Below are 18034 nucleotides of genomic sequence, written 5' to 3'. Positions count from 1 at the left end.
TTTTATAGCAATACAATCCTACCTTAAGAAACAGGAAACATCTCGAATAAACAACCTAACCTTGCACCTCAAGCAATTAGAGAAAGAAGAACAAAAACCCCCAATGTTAGCAGAAGGAAAGAAATCATAAAAATCAGATCAGAAACAAATGAAAAAGAAATGAAGGAAATGATAGCAAAGATCAATAAAACTAAAAGCCTGTTATTTGAGAAGATAAACAAAATTGATAAACCATTAGCCAGACTCATCAAGAACTAAAGGGAGAATACTCAAATCAATAGAATTAGAAATGAAAAAGGAGAAGTAACAACTGACACTGCAGAAATACAAAAGATCATTAGCGATTACTAAAAACAATTCTATGCCAATAAAATGGACAACTGGGAAGAAATGGAAAAATTCTTAGAAAAGCACAACCTGCAAAGACTGATTCAGGAAGAAATAGAAAATATGAACAGATCAATCACAAGCACTGAAAATGAAACTGTGATTAAAAGTCTTCCAACAAACAAAAACCCAGGACCAGAGGGCTTCACAGGCGAATTCTATCGAACATTTAGAGAAGAGCTAACACCTATCCTTCTCAAACTCTTCCAAAATATAGCAGAGGGAGGAACACTCCCAAACTCATTCTATGAGGCCACCATCACCTTGATAACAAAACCAGACAAGGATGTCACAAAGAAAGAAAACTACAGGCCAATATCACTGATGAACATAGATGCAAAAATCCTCAACAAAATACTAGCAAACAGAATCCAACAGCACATTAAAAGGATCATGCACCATGATCAAGTGGGGTTTATTCCAGGAATGCAAGGATTCTTCAATATATGCAAATCAAACAAAGTGATAAACCATATTAACAAATTGAAGGAGAAAAACCATATGATCATCTCAATAGATGCAGAGAAAGCTTTCGACAAAATTCAGCACGCATGTATGATAAAAACCCTGCAGAAAGTAGGCATAGAGGGAACTTTCCTCAACATAATAAAGGCCATATATGACAAACCCATAGCCAACATTGTCCTCAATGGTGATAAACTGAAACATTTCCACTAAGATCAGGAACAAGACAAGGTTGCCCACTCTCACCACTATTATTCAACCTTGTTTTGGAAGTTTTAGCCACAGCAATCAGAGGATAAAAGGAATCCAAATCGGAAAATAAGTAAAGCTGTCACTGTTGCAGATGACATGATACTATACATAGAGAATCCTAAAGATGCTACCAGAAAACTACTAGAGCTAATCAATGAATTTAGTAAAGTAGCAGGATACAAAATTAATGCACAGAAATCTCTGGCATTCCTATACACTAATGATGAAAAATCTGAAAATGAAATCAAGAAAACACTCTCATTTACCATTGCAACAAAAAGAATAAAATATCTAGGAATAAACCTACCTAAGGAGACAAAAGACCTGTATGCAGAAAATTATAAGACACTGATGAAAGAAATTAAAGATGATACAAATAGATGGAGAGATATACCATGTTCTTGGATTGGAAGAATCAGCATTGTGATAATGACTCTACTACCCAAAGCAATCTACAGATTCAATGCAATCCCTATCAAACTACCACTGGCATTTTTCACAGAACTAGAACAAAAATTTCACAATTTGTATGAAACACAAAAGACCCCAAATAGCCAAAGCAATCTTGAGAACGAAATATGAAGCTGGAGGACTCAGGCTCCCTAACTTCAGACTATACTACAAAGCTACAGTAATCAAGACAGTATGGTACTGGCACAAAAACAGAAAGAAAGATCAATGGAACAGGATAGAAAGCCCAGAGATAAACCCATGCACATATGATCACCTTATCTTTGATAAAGGAGTCAGGAATGTACAGTGTAGAAAAGAAAGACTCTTCAATAAGTTGTGCTGGAAAAACTGGACAGGTACATATAAAAGTATGAGATTAGACCACTCCCTAACACCATACACAAAAATAAGCTCAAAATGGATTAAAGACCTAAATGTAAGGCCAGAAACTATCAAACTCTTAGAGGAAAACATAGGCAGAGCACTCTATGACATAAAGCACAGCAAGATCCTTTTTGAACCACCTCCTAGAGAAATGAAAATAAAAACAAAAATAAACAAATGGGACCTAATGAAACTTCAAAGCTTTTGCACAGCAAAGGAAACCATAAACAAGACCAAAAGACAACCATCGGAATGGGAGAAAATATTTGCAAATGAAGCAACTGACAAAGGGTTAATCTCCAAAATTTACAAGTAGCTCATGCAGCTCAATAACAAAAAAACAAAAAACCCAATCCAAAAATGGGCAGAAGACCTAAATAGACATTTCTCCAAAGAAGATATACAGACTGCCAACAAATACATGAAAGAATGCTCAACATCATTAATCGTTAGAGAAATGCAAATCAAAACTACAATGAGGTATCATCTCACACCAGTCAGAATGGCCATTCATCAAAAAATCTAGAAACAATAAATGCTGGAGAAGGTGTGGAAAAAAGGGAACACTCTTGCACTGTTGTTGGGAATGTAAATTGATATAGCCACTATGGAGAACAGTATGGAGGCTCCTTAAAAAGCTACAAATAGAACTACTGTATGACCCATCAATCCCACTACTGGGAATATACCCTGAGAAAACCAAAATTCAAAAAGAGTCATGTACCAAAATATACACTGCAGCTCTATTTACAATAGCCCGTAGATGGAAACAACCTAAGTGTCCATCATCGGATGAATGGATAAAGACGATGTGACACATATATACAATGGAATATTACCCAGCCATAAAAAGAAGCGAAATTGAGCTCTTTGTAATGAGGTGGATAAACCTAGAGTCTGTCATACAGAGTGAAGTAAGTCAGAAATAGAAAGACAAATACCATATGCTAACACATATATATGGAATTTAAGAAAAAAATAATGTCATGAAGAACCTAGGGGTAAGACAGGAATAAAGACACAGACCTAATAGAGAATGGACTTGAGGATATGGGGAGGGGGATAGGATAAGCTGTGACAAAGCGAGAGAGTGTGGACATATATACACTACCAAACCTAAGGTAGATAGCTAGTGAGAAGCAGCTGCATAGCACAGGGAGATCAACTCAGTGTTTTGTGACTGCCTGGAGGGGTGGGATAGGGAAGGTGGGAGGGAGGGAGACGCAAGAGGGAAGTGATATGGGAACATATGTATATGTATAACTGATTCACTTTGTTATAAAGCAGAAACTAACACACCATTGTAAAGCAATTATACTCCAATAAAGATGTAAAAAAAAAAAAAAAGATACACTTGTCCACACAAAGGTGTGTGGGAGATGGAGAGAGCTCTACAGGAAAGTCAGATCTTTTTAATCACTGACTGATGAAGGAAATATAGTTTAGATGGAGAGCTCAGTGTAGAAACATAGCAGAAGAGAAAAAGATGCTTGTCTCCTGTCTCAGTAGCTTTACTTGGTTGACCACATCAGGGTAGAGAAAGATAGAGTCTTCACCCATGTTTCTTCCAACTTTGGAACCCAACAGCAACAAGGTCAGTAAATTAACTAATTTTGGGGAATGGTAGATATCCAGAGAAAGAAAAATACTCACACATGACAATAGGCAGCCCTAGTATGAATATAGATACTGTGAGTAACTGTTGGGATGTCTGGGCAAGGAGAAATCAGGAAAGATTGTTATAAGGCAAGTTGGTACAAAGAAAAATGATTTCAGTTACTAAATTTCCCAAGAAATGCGTGGGATACAAAGGGGTCAAACTCATGGGATGGCTTTAAAACAACAAATGAGCATTGTGATTGATTTCTGAAATGTTTCAGGAATCAGTGTTTCAGGAATCAAGTGAGATTTCCAGTTCACTGTTAGGCATTAACGTCATTGACAATTGTACTAGACTTTACTGCGCTTTGGATAAAGATAGAGTGTTCACTGGGGAAAGTCTAATAGTTTTTCTTTTTGGTTTCGATTTTCCTTACCTTTTCTTTGGCTAGGCCACATCTCTTCAATAGAATAGGGAATTGGATCTGGGTCTGCTCAGGGGCACTTTCTTGAACTAGTAGACCAGTTTTGTTCATAGGACCATAGTCACAAGATGTGGTGACTATTACTGAGGACATCAAAACTTATGGGAAAGATCAGATATGCATATGAAAACTCAAGAACACTTAAAAGGGAAAATTATCTTAAGAGGAAAAGATATATAGATACATAAATATTACAGGAAATAGAGTGATTAGAGACGTGGGATTAGCTTTTTTTTTTTTTTTTTTTTTTTTTTTTTTTTTTTTTTTTTGCGGTACGCTGGCCTCTCACTGTTGTGGCCTCTCCCGTTGTGGAGCACAGGCTCTGGACGCGCAGGCTCAGCGGCCATGGCTCACGGGCCCAGCCACTCCGCGGCATGTGGGATCTTCCCGGACCGGGGCACGAACCCGTCTCCCCTGCATCGGCAGGCGGACTCCCAACCACTGCACCACCAGGGAAGCCCGGGATTAGCTTTTTAAAACTAGAAAAGACACATGTAGAATTTGGTTAGTTTAAAAAGGAGGCAGATTGGGAGACTGGGATTGACATATATACACTAATATGTATAAAATGGATAACTAATAAGAACCTGCTGTATAAAAAAATAAATAAAATTCAAAAATTCAAAAAAATATATAAAGGAGGCAGAGCTTGGAAAGAACAAGAGGATATTTCAGGCAGGAAAGATTTCTTTCAGGAATATTCAGAGACCAGAAAATGAAAGTGACATGTTTGGATTAATAACAGGTTTACTAAACTGGATTGGTAATGAATAATTTTTACAGCAACAGTAGATAAGATGGCTTTGTTTTCTGCTGAAATAACAAAAAATCGTTTCAGTGCAATATTAAAGAAAGACGATGTAGTTGGGAGTTTGATGGGACTTAATCACATAATCAATGAACAAGTATATCTATAGCTAATATAAACAATAGACAATTAATAAAGTGCCCTTTCCTAATGCACACACAACACAAGGTTATTAATCAATGACAGACAAAAAGGGAGCTTATTTTTTCCTAGCTCAGTGATTAGAAAAGTGTTATCCTAGAGGATTTGAGATTGTTTCCTTTTTAAAGAAGGAACAATTTAGAGGAAGAAAATGATGAGAATGTAAAACTTAAGTATAGGTGTGGAAGGGGAGTCACATGAGTAAACTGATGCTCTAGCAAGATTAATCTTGAGGGAATGGAGGCTTGTATGAGAAAAGTAAGACCGGAAACATTTGGAAACCCATTACAATAGTGTAGACATTATGACTAGACATTAAATTAGGGGTAAGACAATGGAAATAAAAGATATTGGTAATACAGCAAAAAAAAAAGTTAAGCAGACTTTGATGATTAATTAGGTTTGAGACATGATGGGACAATAGATGCAAAAATGTGTAAAGTTGGTATCTAGAAGAACAAAAATAAGAAAATCAGCAAGGGAAATTGGTTGAGTGTTGGGGGTAAGGATGGTGTGTTAATTTACTAGGGCTGATAACAAAGTATCAGACTGAATGGCTTGAACAAGAATTTATTTTCTCATACTTCTGGAAGCTAGAAGTCTGAGATCAAGGTTTTGACAGAGTTGATGTCTTCCAAGGACTTTCTCCTTGGCTTTTAGATGGCTGCCTTTCCTTGAATTTTCCTATGAGCCTCCTTCTGAAACTGTGTCCAAATTTCCTCTTCTTATGACACTGGTCATATCAGATTAGGGCCCAACCTAATAACCTCATTTTAATTTAATTATCTCCTTACAGGCCCTATCTCTGAATACAGTCACATTTTGAGGTATCAGGGTTAGAATTTCAACATATGAATTTTGGGGGAAAGACCCAATTCACTCTATAACAGGTGGAGGTGGCAACTTTGGGTCAAGGTGATTCATCTAAGTGGGAGAGTCCTAAAGAAAATGTGGGGCTCAGGACTGAGATACAAAACAAGGAATTCTGGAGTCACATTAGTTCATGAGAGTTGAAAACCTAAGGAACTTATCAATAAACTTGAATAAATGAGTTGTCTCTGAAGAAGGGAAGATGGAATGAGAAACAAAGAACAAAGATAGAATTTTGTGTTATTTCCATAAACTTGGGAGGTGGAAGACAGAATAGCCAATGAGGTAAACCTGTATAATGTAGTGTGGAATAGGCAAAAGAAGGGAAGACTTCCAAGGATTGGGTGATTAACCTTCAAAGGTTAGTGGCAACAAAGACAGAGGGAGGCCATTGAATTTTCAATCAGAAAGTCATTGGTATAATTTAAGAAAAGAGATATGGAAAGTTGAAAGATAATTGATTCAAAGGGATTCAGGAGGGAATGAAGACAGTAAATACGTATTAACATGATAGGAAATAATGATGTTGACACAAAGGAGAGAAATAGTCTGAATAGAGATAGGACTTTCCTCTCAAGATAAGATTTGTGCATATTTGATAGCAGAAGAGAGGAAATCATTAAAGAAAGTAAAACAAATGGTTCTGAACAGGAGATAAATGAATAGGACAATATATTAAAATGTGTTGTATTTAAACTGTATTCTACAGAACACTACAGCTCTCTCTCTCCACCCAACCACCCAATATAATTATACTAGAAAAGCTTTGCATTTATTGCTTGACATAGTCAGTTTCCATCAATTATTTAATTTGACTAAAGGCTTCTGGTACAAAATACATTTCAGATCCATTTTCCTAGAAGATGGAAAAGGAAAAGAGAGATGAAAGAGAGGATGTGTTATTTAGAGGCAGAAAAAGGAGGAAGAGGTTGGAATTTATTAATGATGTCTGTCTTCATCATTAAAATGTTCAATTAAATCATATGCCAAGAATCAGATGAGGAACTGAGAGTTTATAAGGAAGAATTTTGAAACAGTTATGGGGAGATTGTTAGAAAATCAATAAGACTTGAATATGGGCAAAAACATCACCTTGCTATTCTTTCACTACCTCATCTAGTTCTTTCTTTGTCTAAACGCAGTGGTTTTAAAATATGGTCCTCTGATCAGCAGACAGCATTGCCTGGAAATCCAGTAGAAATGAAAATTCTTTGACCCTACCCCAGACCTACTGAATTAGAAACTCTCAGGATGGGGACCCGTAATCTCAGTTTTAACAAGCCCTCCAAGTGATCCTGATGCATGCTGAATTTTGAGAATCATTGGTCTAAAATACTGGCTGTGTTTTCTGACTGTATTTTTTTTTCCATACTCCAATTTTAGTTGTAAGCATCTATGGAATATGGAATATTCCTTCTTCTTCTATAGCCCCAATACAGGGATTTATTCAGATGCTGTCATTTGGTAAGTGTACTCACTCTATGTCCAATAGTAAGCATCTCCTAGAAGGCTTGAGTGCAGTAGGAATTGAAATCCTCATTTCTCACCTGGAGATGGAGAGCCCCAATTAAACCACTGCTCAGGAGTTTATCTTCTCAGCTTTACCTTATTCCTGGGGAGATCCTGTCATCTGTTTTGTTCCACTGCTCTTCATTTATGCTTTCATTGTTGTTGGAAACCTAGTCATCATCACAGTGGTCCAGCTGAATACTCACCTCCACACTCCCATGTACTTTATTAGTGCCCTTTCTTTCCTGGAGATCTGGTAAACCACAGCTACCATACCAAAGGTGCTGTCTTGCCTGCTTAGTGACAAGAGTATTTCCTTAAGTGGTTGTCTCCTGCAGATGTATTTCTTCCATTCCACAGGCATGAGTGAGGTTTTGTCTCTTGACAGCTATGGCTTTTGACTGCTACCTGGCCATCTGCAGCCCTCTTCATTATCCCACTATCATAACCCCTAAGCTATGTGCCCAGCTGACTTTAAGCTGCTGTATTTGTGGCTTTATCATGCCCCTCACTGAGACTGCCTGGATCTCCACACTGCTATTTTGTGGCTCTAATCACCTTGAGTATATCTTTTGTGACTTCCTCCCAGTGCCAAGCCTGGCCTGCCTAGACACACAAGACATCATCATGATTCAGGCAGTGGATGTTGTCCATGCAGTGGAGATCATTACAGGTGTGATGCTCATTTTCATGTCCTATGTTGGTATTGTGGCTGTAATTCTATGTATTTGTTCAGCTGAGGGTCATTGCAAGGAATTTTCCACATACGTCTCCCACCTCACTGTCTTTCTGGTTTTCTTTGGCAGTGTGGCTCTCATGTACCTACACTCCTCTGCCACCTACTTCTTATTCTGGGATATAACCATTGCTCTGGCCTTTGTAGTTTTGTCTCCCTTTTTTTAACCTCATTAACTGTCTGAGGAATAAAGAGATAGAGGAAGCTATAAAAAAGCACATAAGTCAAGCTAACATCATTTTTCATAAGACCAGGGACCTCAAGTAAGATCTAGTAGTTGGGAGTCTATATAACTGTTGGAGCCCTCTAATCCTCAACTCCCTGCAATACATCTTTTCCTAACAGCCTTTTGCTGAAACTGGTCTCCCAAAAGTCACCAATAAAAAAAATTCACTAATAACTGAACTCAATAGTTTATTTCAAACTTTATTCAATTTGACATATTTTGGATCTGACTTTTTTGATTAAGTTTTCTGCCACTCAATTTATTCAAGGTAAATTTAATTTGTGGAAATAATCTGGGTAAAAATTTACTAATTTTAACAGAGTCAAGACTTCTGTTTGTAAGATATGGTAATTGAAAACCATCTTCATAAGACTAAGTTCTCTCCATGGTATCCACAATGGATATACTTGAAGAATAACCCTAATTTCTAATTGAGTATTCATGTATTGATAAATAGCAGTCTAGATGTTTTTCAGCAAATTCTATTATGAATCCCTTGTATGATTTATATCTTGTCAGTACTACACAATATTAATTCCATGTCTGTGTCAATAACAGGCACTAAGCCCTGTGTCTACCTGTATTGAGCCTGTGTGTGTCAAGTTAGTGGAGACTGTTTTGCTGAACCCCAAATCAACTTCATTAATATCAGTGACCACTAGAAATGAGGAGAATGGATAGGCCTCTTTAAAACTGACAGAGAGAGAAACCCCATAAAAGGGTTGGTTGCAGTTCTGTGGTAGTTAAGGACTATGGCAAAGAATCTCAGGCCAAGAAGGTCACTGAAGAATATTTTAAGTACAATAAATGAACAAACAAAAACCTTGGCTCTAAAAAAAAGTAAAGTAATAAAACTAACCCATTCATTAGCTAATCAATATTTTTTCATGATAAATTGAAAAATGTAATCCTTGGTTTCACTGTAATCAAATGTATTGTACTTATTAATTAAGCAATAATATCAATAAATATCTACTGAGTAAATAAACCAATATCACCATGCTGCATTCTGATTGTCCCAGACAACTGATCAACCATATTGGACAACAATGCTTCCCTTTCAACCTCTTCTCCCTTGTATTTCAGGATGCTGGACTCTTTATTTTTTTTAATCTTATTTTGTTTGAGGACTCTTTCTCTTGTGGATTCTTCTCTTTATACATGCTTCATAAAAGGTGCTTTTCTCCAAGGCTCACGCCGCATGGGGATGCAATAATAAAGCTGATTACTATGCAAATGTTAGTAGATTTTTACTCTTCCCTAGCCCACCTACAGGAATCCTATGGTAGTCAGCCTCACTTTCCCACTAGTGTGCCATAGCCATGCCCTCATCCTCACCCTTAAGTCTTATGATACTTAAAAGTCAGATGCAGAGACAGAAGTAAAGGGAAATGTCTTATAAGAAGAGGATAATGGTATCCAATAAAGAATTCAGATAGAGAAGAGAGAAGATGTGAGAAAAAACATAGGTTGTGGGTGGAGAGGTCTTGGTAAAGGAATGTCTTCAGAAAGTATACTTAGTGTAAGAAAATAAGGGAAGAGGGGAAAAGGGATACGAGAAATGTAACTGGGTTTAAATAGTGTATATATTTTTAATGTTTTTCATAAAACATGAGGAATGAAATTACTGATAGATTAATTATTTTAACAGTACTTTTCTCAGTGCAATATTGTTACAGAATTGATTTACATAAATCTCCATATGAAAGGGTTACACAGTTTTCTTATGTTTTGTCTGCTTTAAGATTTTGTAGTATATAATCAATTTCTCAATAAAAGTCCAATTAACAATCAAGTTAAGAAGAATAAAAGGAACTTTATTTGAGCCAAACTGAGAATTATAACCAGGGAGACAGGCTCTCAGAAAGCTCTGAGAACTGTTCCTCCTGTTAGAAGTCAAAGGCACAGTCAGATACATTTTTGAGACAAAGTATCATGCATCAAAATGGCATTGATATTTTACATAAAGTTCAACAAGGATACATAGTCCAGGTAAGCAGTTACAAAACAAGCATCAAGTCATCATGACTCCCTACAGAGTTGGGAAAGAACAATATATTTTTTAAAGAAGTTACATTGCTAGGGTCAGAAGAAAGGAAAACAAAACAAAACAAAACGATCTTTATGGTCCAGCAGACACTCCCATCTTTGAGAAGTTCTTTTTGATGTGTAATGCAGATGCACACTGCACATTAAGGAGAGAGAGAGGAGGCCCAAATGGACACACAGAGAGAATTTTATGCTGAAAAGTTCTTGTCCTGCCTTAAAATATAAAATTTATTTATCACTTTCCTTGTCCCTCAAAATTTATCATTGTCCCTAAAAATGTATATAGCTGAAACTAACTTTTTACATCCGTACTTTCTCACCTTCTATCTTCTCTCCCAACTGAGACTACTTTATTTCTTAAAACTTAGATCTTATTGCTTTACTACGCTGCTTAAAAACGTTCTAAGATTAAATACGCCCTCACTCCAAATTGTGAATGTAATTTTCCTAGCTAACCTGTGTATCTGTGCATGCGTGCGTGTGTTCATGTGTGTTGAATAAAGAAGATTCCAAACTGAGAGAAAAGCAAAAGGAAAAGAAACAGCGTACGGTAGTGTCTGATGATCAGAAGTAAGGACACCATTCAGAGGGGAGATCACGGCGCTAACCTACTGGTGGAACGTCTCACAGTGATTTTTAAAATTCACATTGCTGAGGGTTGAGAAGTGAGTTCTCTCACACTGCTTTCCACCTCACCAGCCTGCTTATTATATTTTTATGATATTTGGGGGAGATTATATTAAATACATAAATAAATGAATGAAAGAATATATAATCACTTACTGAAAATCCTTCATAACTAATGAAGCATGTAATCTGAAGATGGCTATTTATGTTCACTGTTAACTACTTTCCATCATTTTTTAAATGTCAGAAACCTTATCTGCATGAACATATTGAACAATTCATTACTGAGCAAATTTTACATGTCAAGCAGTGTGGTAAATTCTGGACAAACATAGAACCTCTACCTAAAAGAGTTTCCACTAAAGAATTGGAGAGGCCCATAAAAGTACAATATAAAAAGTAATAACAACAAAATCCATAAAATCATAGCAGAAGTAGTAACTGTGCTGGAAAATCAAGAAAAATTGCAAAGAGAAATTGTATTTTTTCTGAGACATGAAAAATATTTATCATATACTTACCTTTATTTTTTAATCTTTATTTATATACCTTTAGAACTCTACTTGCTTTTAATTTAGGAAGAGTTTTTGGTACAAACAAACATGGGCTTGAGGACTTGAGGCTGGTTTTAATAAGAACTATGGCATACAAGCCAAGTTTTCACTGGATTAACTCACTTACTCCTCATAACAAACTCATGCAGTTGATATTATCACATCCATTATGCAGATCAAGAAAAGAAAAAAAATTGAAGCAAACAGACTTTTTATGTTCACATAGTTGGCTAATGATAGAGCAAGTAACAAAAATGAGTCCAGACTTCAAACTGCCATGCTTTTCTCACCACAGCAATACTTAATAGTATTGTCTCAGCATTACTGACTGTGCTGTTCTTAAACTCTCCTAATAAGCATATTTTAACTTATTCATCCCTTTAACAAATGAGAATAAATAATTATTTTGATTATAACTAGCAATTTATTTTCTCTATGTGCCAAGCACATAGTGTTTCACATCTCTTACTTTATTTAATACTTACAATATGAGTCATCTCATCATTTCTAATTTGCAGTTGAAAATACTGAGACAAAGAGCAGGTAAGTAATTTACCCATAAAAGTAGCCAAACAAGGACAGGAATCCCAACACTCGGACTCCAGAGACAATGGGCAGTAACTTCTCTGAAGTTTCATTGTACTTTATCTGTACCACTCTTATGACACTGCTTGCTTTCTACCTTGAATTATCATTAATACATCCGACTTGAAGCACTGTGTCATTGGTTCATATGTGCATTGTTCCCTGTGCCTAGCACTGGGCTCTACATAATAATGGCCTTAATAAATAACTATTGAATTGCTTCATGACTTCTGATTTTCTGTACTGTCACATCTATGAAGGGTGCAAAAAGGAGGAGATGCTATGAGTTACCGTTCCATTGCTGACATTATTTTGCTCTTGTTAACTTTCCTGCAGTTTCAATAATAGATTTTCAGAGGTTTGTCTATTGAAACAGAGCATCTAGATTCCTAGAAAAAGAGAGTGTTTGTTACTCTTTTAAATTCATTTACCTTAGGGCAAGTAGGTATGAACAATCTAAAACTTAATTGCAGGCTGAAAGTTTTAAAATGTTGATCATTATACAGCTAGGAAACAATTTCTTAGATATTTTACTTATAAGTTCAGAATTTCTCCTCCCATCACTATTCTAACCTATTCATTTGCACATATTCATAGCCTGACACAATTAACACTTTCACCACTTTTCCTCTGTAATATGAGTATGGTTACCTAATTATATCTTTTCCATCAGCCATAGGGACTTTGAACTATCTCTGTCTTAAGTATTTCAAGAAACTTGCTCTGTATGTAACAGCAACCTGAGAGGAATAGAAACGGTATATATCATATAATTCTAAAGAGGGAATTACATGCCAACTCTGTACCAATTGCTGTTCTAGGCATTACATATAAAACTATTTTAAAAACAGGAAAAAAATCCTTGTACTCACGGAGTCTATATATGAAAGGATGGTGGACAATAATCTAAATAAAATGCAATTATATTTTAAATGATCGTAAGAGATGGTAGGGAGAAAAAACAATAAGATACGGTTAGCGAATAAGGAGTTTTGGGGCTGGAATGTGATTAATTTTAAGTAAGGTAATCAGGAATGGCAACTCTCAGCAAGTATTATTTGAATTATGGCCAAAAGAAGTACAAGAAAATAAGTTCTAGGCATGTGAATATTTCAAGGAAGAATGTTCTAGGTAGAGGGCATGGAAGTGCAAAGGCTCTAATGTAAGGGCATTCCAGGTGGCACGTGGATAGAGTGATTGGGGTGGGGGTAAAGACATAGATGATGAAGTCAGAAAAAGTTTTCTTGGGCCGGATTACATAAGAACTAAAAGACCATTGTAAAGGCTTTTGCTTTTCATTTGGAGTAAAGTGGGACCCATTGGAGGGTTTTTGGCAGAGAAGCAAAACTATTTCATTTACCTTTTAATAAGATTTATCTTAGTTTGAGGCTGAGGATAGACTGAAAGAGGGCAACGAGAAAAGCAGACACTCTTGGAGGTTATGCAAAATCCAGGCAAGAGTTGATGGCTTGGGCCAGGGTTGCAGTATGAATGTTCTAAGAAGTAGTTGGCTCTAAAGGAGGCAACAACATACAATGGAGAAAAGACAGCCTCTTCAATAAGTGGTGCTGGGAAAAATGGAAGAATGAAATTAGAACACTCCCTAACACCATACACAAAAATAAACTCAAAATGGATTAAAGACCTAAATGTAAGACCAAACACTATAAAACTCTTAGAGGAAAACATAGGCAGAACACTCTATGACATAAATCACAGCAAGATCATTTTTGACCCACCTCCTGAAGAAATGGAAATAAAAACAAACAAACAAAAAAAAAACAAATGGGACCTAATGAAACTTAAAAACTTTTACACAGCAAAGGAAACCATAAACAAGATGAAAAGACAACCCTCAGAATGGGAGAAAATATTTGCAAATGAAGCAACTGACAAAGGATTAATCTCCAAAATTTACAAGTAGCTCATGCAGCTCAATATCAAAAAAACAAACAACTCAATCCAAAAATGGGCAGAAGATCTAAATAGACATTTCTCCAAAGAACATATACAGATGGCCAAGAAGCACATGAAAAGCTGCTCAACATCATTAATCATTAGAGAAATGCAAATCAAAACCACAATGTGGTATCACCTCACACCAGTCAGAATGGCCATCAACAAAAAATCTAGAAACAATAAACGCTGGAGAGGGTATGGAGAAAAGGGAACCCTCTTGCACTGTTGGTGGGAATGTAAATTGATACAGCCACTCTGGAGAACAGTATGGAGGTTCCTTAAAAAACTAAAACTAGAACTACCATATGACCCAGCAATCCCACTACTGGGCATATACCCTGAAAAAACTGTAATTCAAAAAGAGTCATGGGGCTTCCCTGGTGGCGCAGTGGTTGAGAGTCCGCCTGCTGATGCACGGGACACGGGTTCGTGCCCTGGTCTGGGAAGATCCCACATGTTGCAGAGCGGCTGGGCCCGTGAGCCATGGCCGCTGAGCCTGCGTGTCCGGAGTCTGTGCTCCGCAACGGGAGAGGCTACAACAGTGAGAGGCCTGCGTACCGCAAAAAAAAAAAAAAGAGTCATGTACCTCAATGTTCATTGCAGCACTATTTACAATAGCCAGGACGTGCAAGCAACTTAAATGTCCATCGACAGATGAATGGATAAGGAAGATAAGGCACATATATACAATGGAATATTACTCAGACATAAAAAGAAACAAAACTGAGTTATTTGTAGTGAGGTGGATAGACCTAGAGTTTGTCATACATAGTGAAGTAAAAGAGAAGTGAGAGAGTAGCATTGACATATATACACTACCAAATCTAAAATAGATAGCTAGTGAGAAGCAGCTCGATAGCACAGGGAGATCAGCTCAGTACTGTGTGACTATCTAGAGGGATGGGATAGGGAGAGTGGGAGGGAGGCTCAAAAGGGAGGGGATATGGGGATATATGTATACGTATAGCTGATTCACTTTGTTATACAACAGAAACTAACACTACATTGTAAAGCAATTATACTCCAATAAAGATGTTAAAAAAAATAAAGTATATGGGAGGAAGTGCATAGGTTATATGCAAAAAAATAAGCACACCTCCACACACACACACACACACACACACACACACACACACACAATTTTAAATAAAAAGGATGAATCCTGTAGCCTGCCATTTCCAAATATTAAGTCGTATACCTATGGGTAGTAGTTTTAAAAGAGAGAAGATGGTAAATGAAATCAATGTATTTTTATGAGTTTTGTTTTTAAACCCAGGATTAAACCCAACATTAAAATAGGCTACATACAAAGCCTTCTAACCTGGTGGAGTTCCATTATACACTGCAGTGTCCTTTTCTCTGTACTAGCAAGAGAGCAATTCAGCAATTTGGCCTCCTTTTGACAATTAGAATGAGAAGTCCATTTGGTCATTACATCTGAATCCTAAGAATCAGATTCCTTCAAATATCACCAGGCATCATGGGGCCCTTGGCATTGCCTCAGCTCCTAAAACCCGAGTCCCTAAATTCATGACTCAAAAACTACTATAATATCTCAAGACTATAGGGGACTCTCTCCAACAGTACCAGGGGTGCTTTTGTGACATCCCAAGGACTTCCAGTGGACAAGGTGACTTCTCTCTTGTTCTGTTTGAAATAATTTCTGCCCAAAACATCCAGAGATGTGAAATCATATCACAATAAACTTTTAGGATATCTGTTATGCAAAGTGAAGAGACTCCTAAAGCAGTTATATTAGGTCTATTCTTGAGGAGAGGAATATAATTTATATTGTTTCTTTCTTTAGAATGTTATCTGTTGTCCAATAAGAAATTACTAAAACTCTATATAATAAAGAAGTTGTAATTTAAAAAAAAGTAGTTGGTTCTAGAAATATTGTGAAGGTATCACTAATTGATTTGCTTACTGATTGAATATGGGGCGTGAGAGAGGAGACAAGCTTGACTCCAAAGAATTTGGTCTAAAGAACTGGAAGAATGAAGGTTCCATTAAGTGGGATAAGGCATTTGTTTCATTTATATATTTATTCCCTATCTTCTTCCAAAAAGTATTGGAGATCAAGTAGTCAAACACTCTTTCCAACTCCAATTACATATATCATTTTCTTCCTCCATGTTATTTGTTTGCTCCACATAGGACATGCCCACTGAGAAGAACTGAATTTATTGTACTCATCTACAGGAAAAAGGGAGATGACAAACTTTTTCTCCTTTTTCAAAATTCAGGTCAAAATTGCCATAGTTGTGAATTCAACATGCTCAGCCATATGCTACTTACCTCTCCACTTTCAATAAAATTCATTTCCATTCATATATTTTTTATTATGTAAGTTTCAAGTGGAAAGCTTTATAATTCAACATCTGTATATGCTACAAAGAGATCACCGCCACAAGTCTACTTACCATCCATCACCATTTTACCCTCTCCCCAACTAACCCAATTAGCGTTTAGTCTTCCCCTCTGCTAACCACTAATCTGTTTTCTGTGTTTGTTTTTTTAAGATTCCATATATGAGTGAAATCATGTATTATTTGTCTTTCTCCATCTGACTCATTTCATTTAGCATAACACTTTCAAGTTTCCTTCATGTTGCTGCAAATGGCAGGATTTCGTTTTTTTTATGGCTGACTAATAATCCATTGTGTGTGTGTATCACATCTTCTTTATCCCTTTGTGCATCAATGGACACAGGTTGCTTCCGTATCTTGGCTATTGTAGATAATGCTGCCATGAATGTAGGGGTGCAAATATATTTTCAAATTAGAGTTTTTGTGCTCTTTGGTTAAATAGCCAGGAGTGGAATAGCTGGGTCATGTACTAGTTCTATTCTGAATTTTTTGAGAAATCTCCGTACTGTTTTCCATAGTAGTTGCACCAATTTACAGTCTCACCAACAGCGTATGAGGATGTCTCCTATATGTGGGCTGTGTATGCCTTTCTATTGTGTTGGAGCCATGACTGCTTAAGTGTGCTGGTAGACAAGCCTGCCTCCCCACATTCACACATGTTTACTGAGCACTTATTAGTGTAAAACATCTGATTAAAATAGAGTATAAAAAGGAATTGGAAAAGCAGACAAGGTATTGTATTATTAGCCATGATATAGAAAGTGCAAAATTAATTGCTATGGGAGTACCACAGAGAGAAAAATTTAATCTAACTAGAATAATTCATGGGAAGTATTATTTGAGCTGAACCCTGATTTATTCTTTATTCTGAACAGGAGAGGGGCTGATATAGATGAAAGAAGTGAAGGAAATATAAAGGGGACAATTCTGCTAAATATAAAGTTGTGTCCTTGGATAACAGAGGCAATTGCCTATATAAGCTGAATCTTATGGTGTGGCTAGCTAGGAGAAATACAGCAATATATGCATTTGGAATATTGGTTCTTTTTAAGTGATTCCTCTCATTCGACCATATTACACAGCATATGGGACATAGTAAGCTCTGACCAAATACTTGAATGAACAAATAAAAATATAATAAATGAATGAATTGATTATCCAATTACTACTTCCTTTTTTCTATTTTTTTTTCTGCCCCACATTGAGAAGATTTTAAGTAAAAATCAGACAGCAGTGATTGAATTCATATTCACTGGATTTTTTTTTTCATTTGAGGAAGATGAACTCTTATTTTTATCTCTTGCTCCTAATTTACCTGTTCATCATCACTGGGACCGTTATGGTCTTCTTTTTCATCAAACTGGATTCCCACCTCCACACTCCTATGTATTTCCTCATCAGTGTCCTGTCCTTCCTGGAGATCTGGTATACTACAACCATCATCCACAAGATACTCTCCAATCAAGTCAGTGAACAGAAGACCATTTCTCTGACTAACTGCCTCCTGAATATGTATTTATTTTACTCTCTTGTCATTTCTGAGATTTACAAGCTCACCACCATGGCTAAGGACAGA

At 36.5% G+C, this 18034-nt stretch overlaps 1 pseudogene; it reads left to right on the top strand.

Moving 5' to 3' along the window:
* Nucleotides 1-7397: 7397 nt before the first annotated feature.
* LOC132423161 (olfactory receptor 6K2-like) lies at nt 7398-8363 on the top strand (annotated as a pseudogene).
* Nucleotides 8364-18034: the final 9671 nt, after the last annotated feature.

This window comes from Delphinus delphis, chromosome 1 (genome assembly GCF_949987515.2).
Source record: "Delphinus delphis chromosome 1, mDelDel1.2, whole genome shotgun sequence".
Taxonomy (NCBI): domain Eukaryota; kingdom Metazoa; phylum Chordata; class Mammalia; order Artiodactyla; family Delphinidae; genus Delphinus; species Delphinus delphis.
This window is presented reverse-complemented; position numbering and strand designations above follow the sequence as displayed.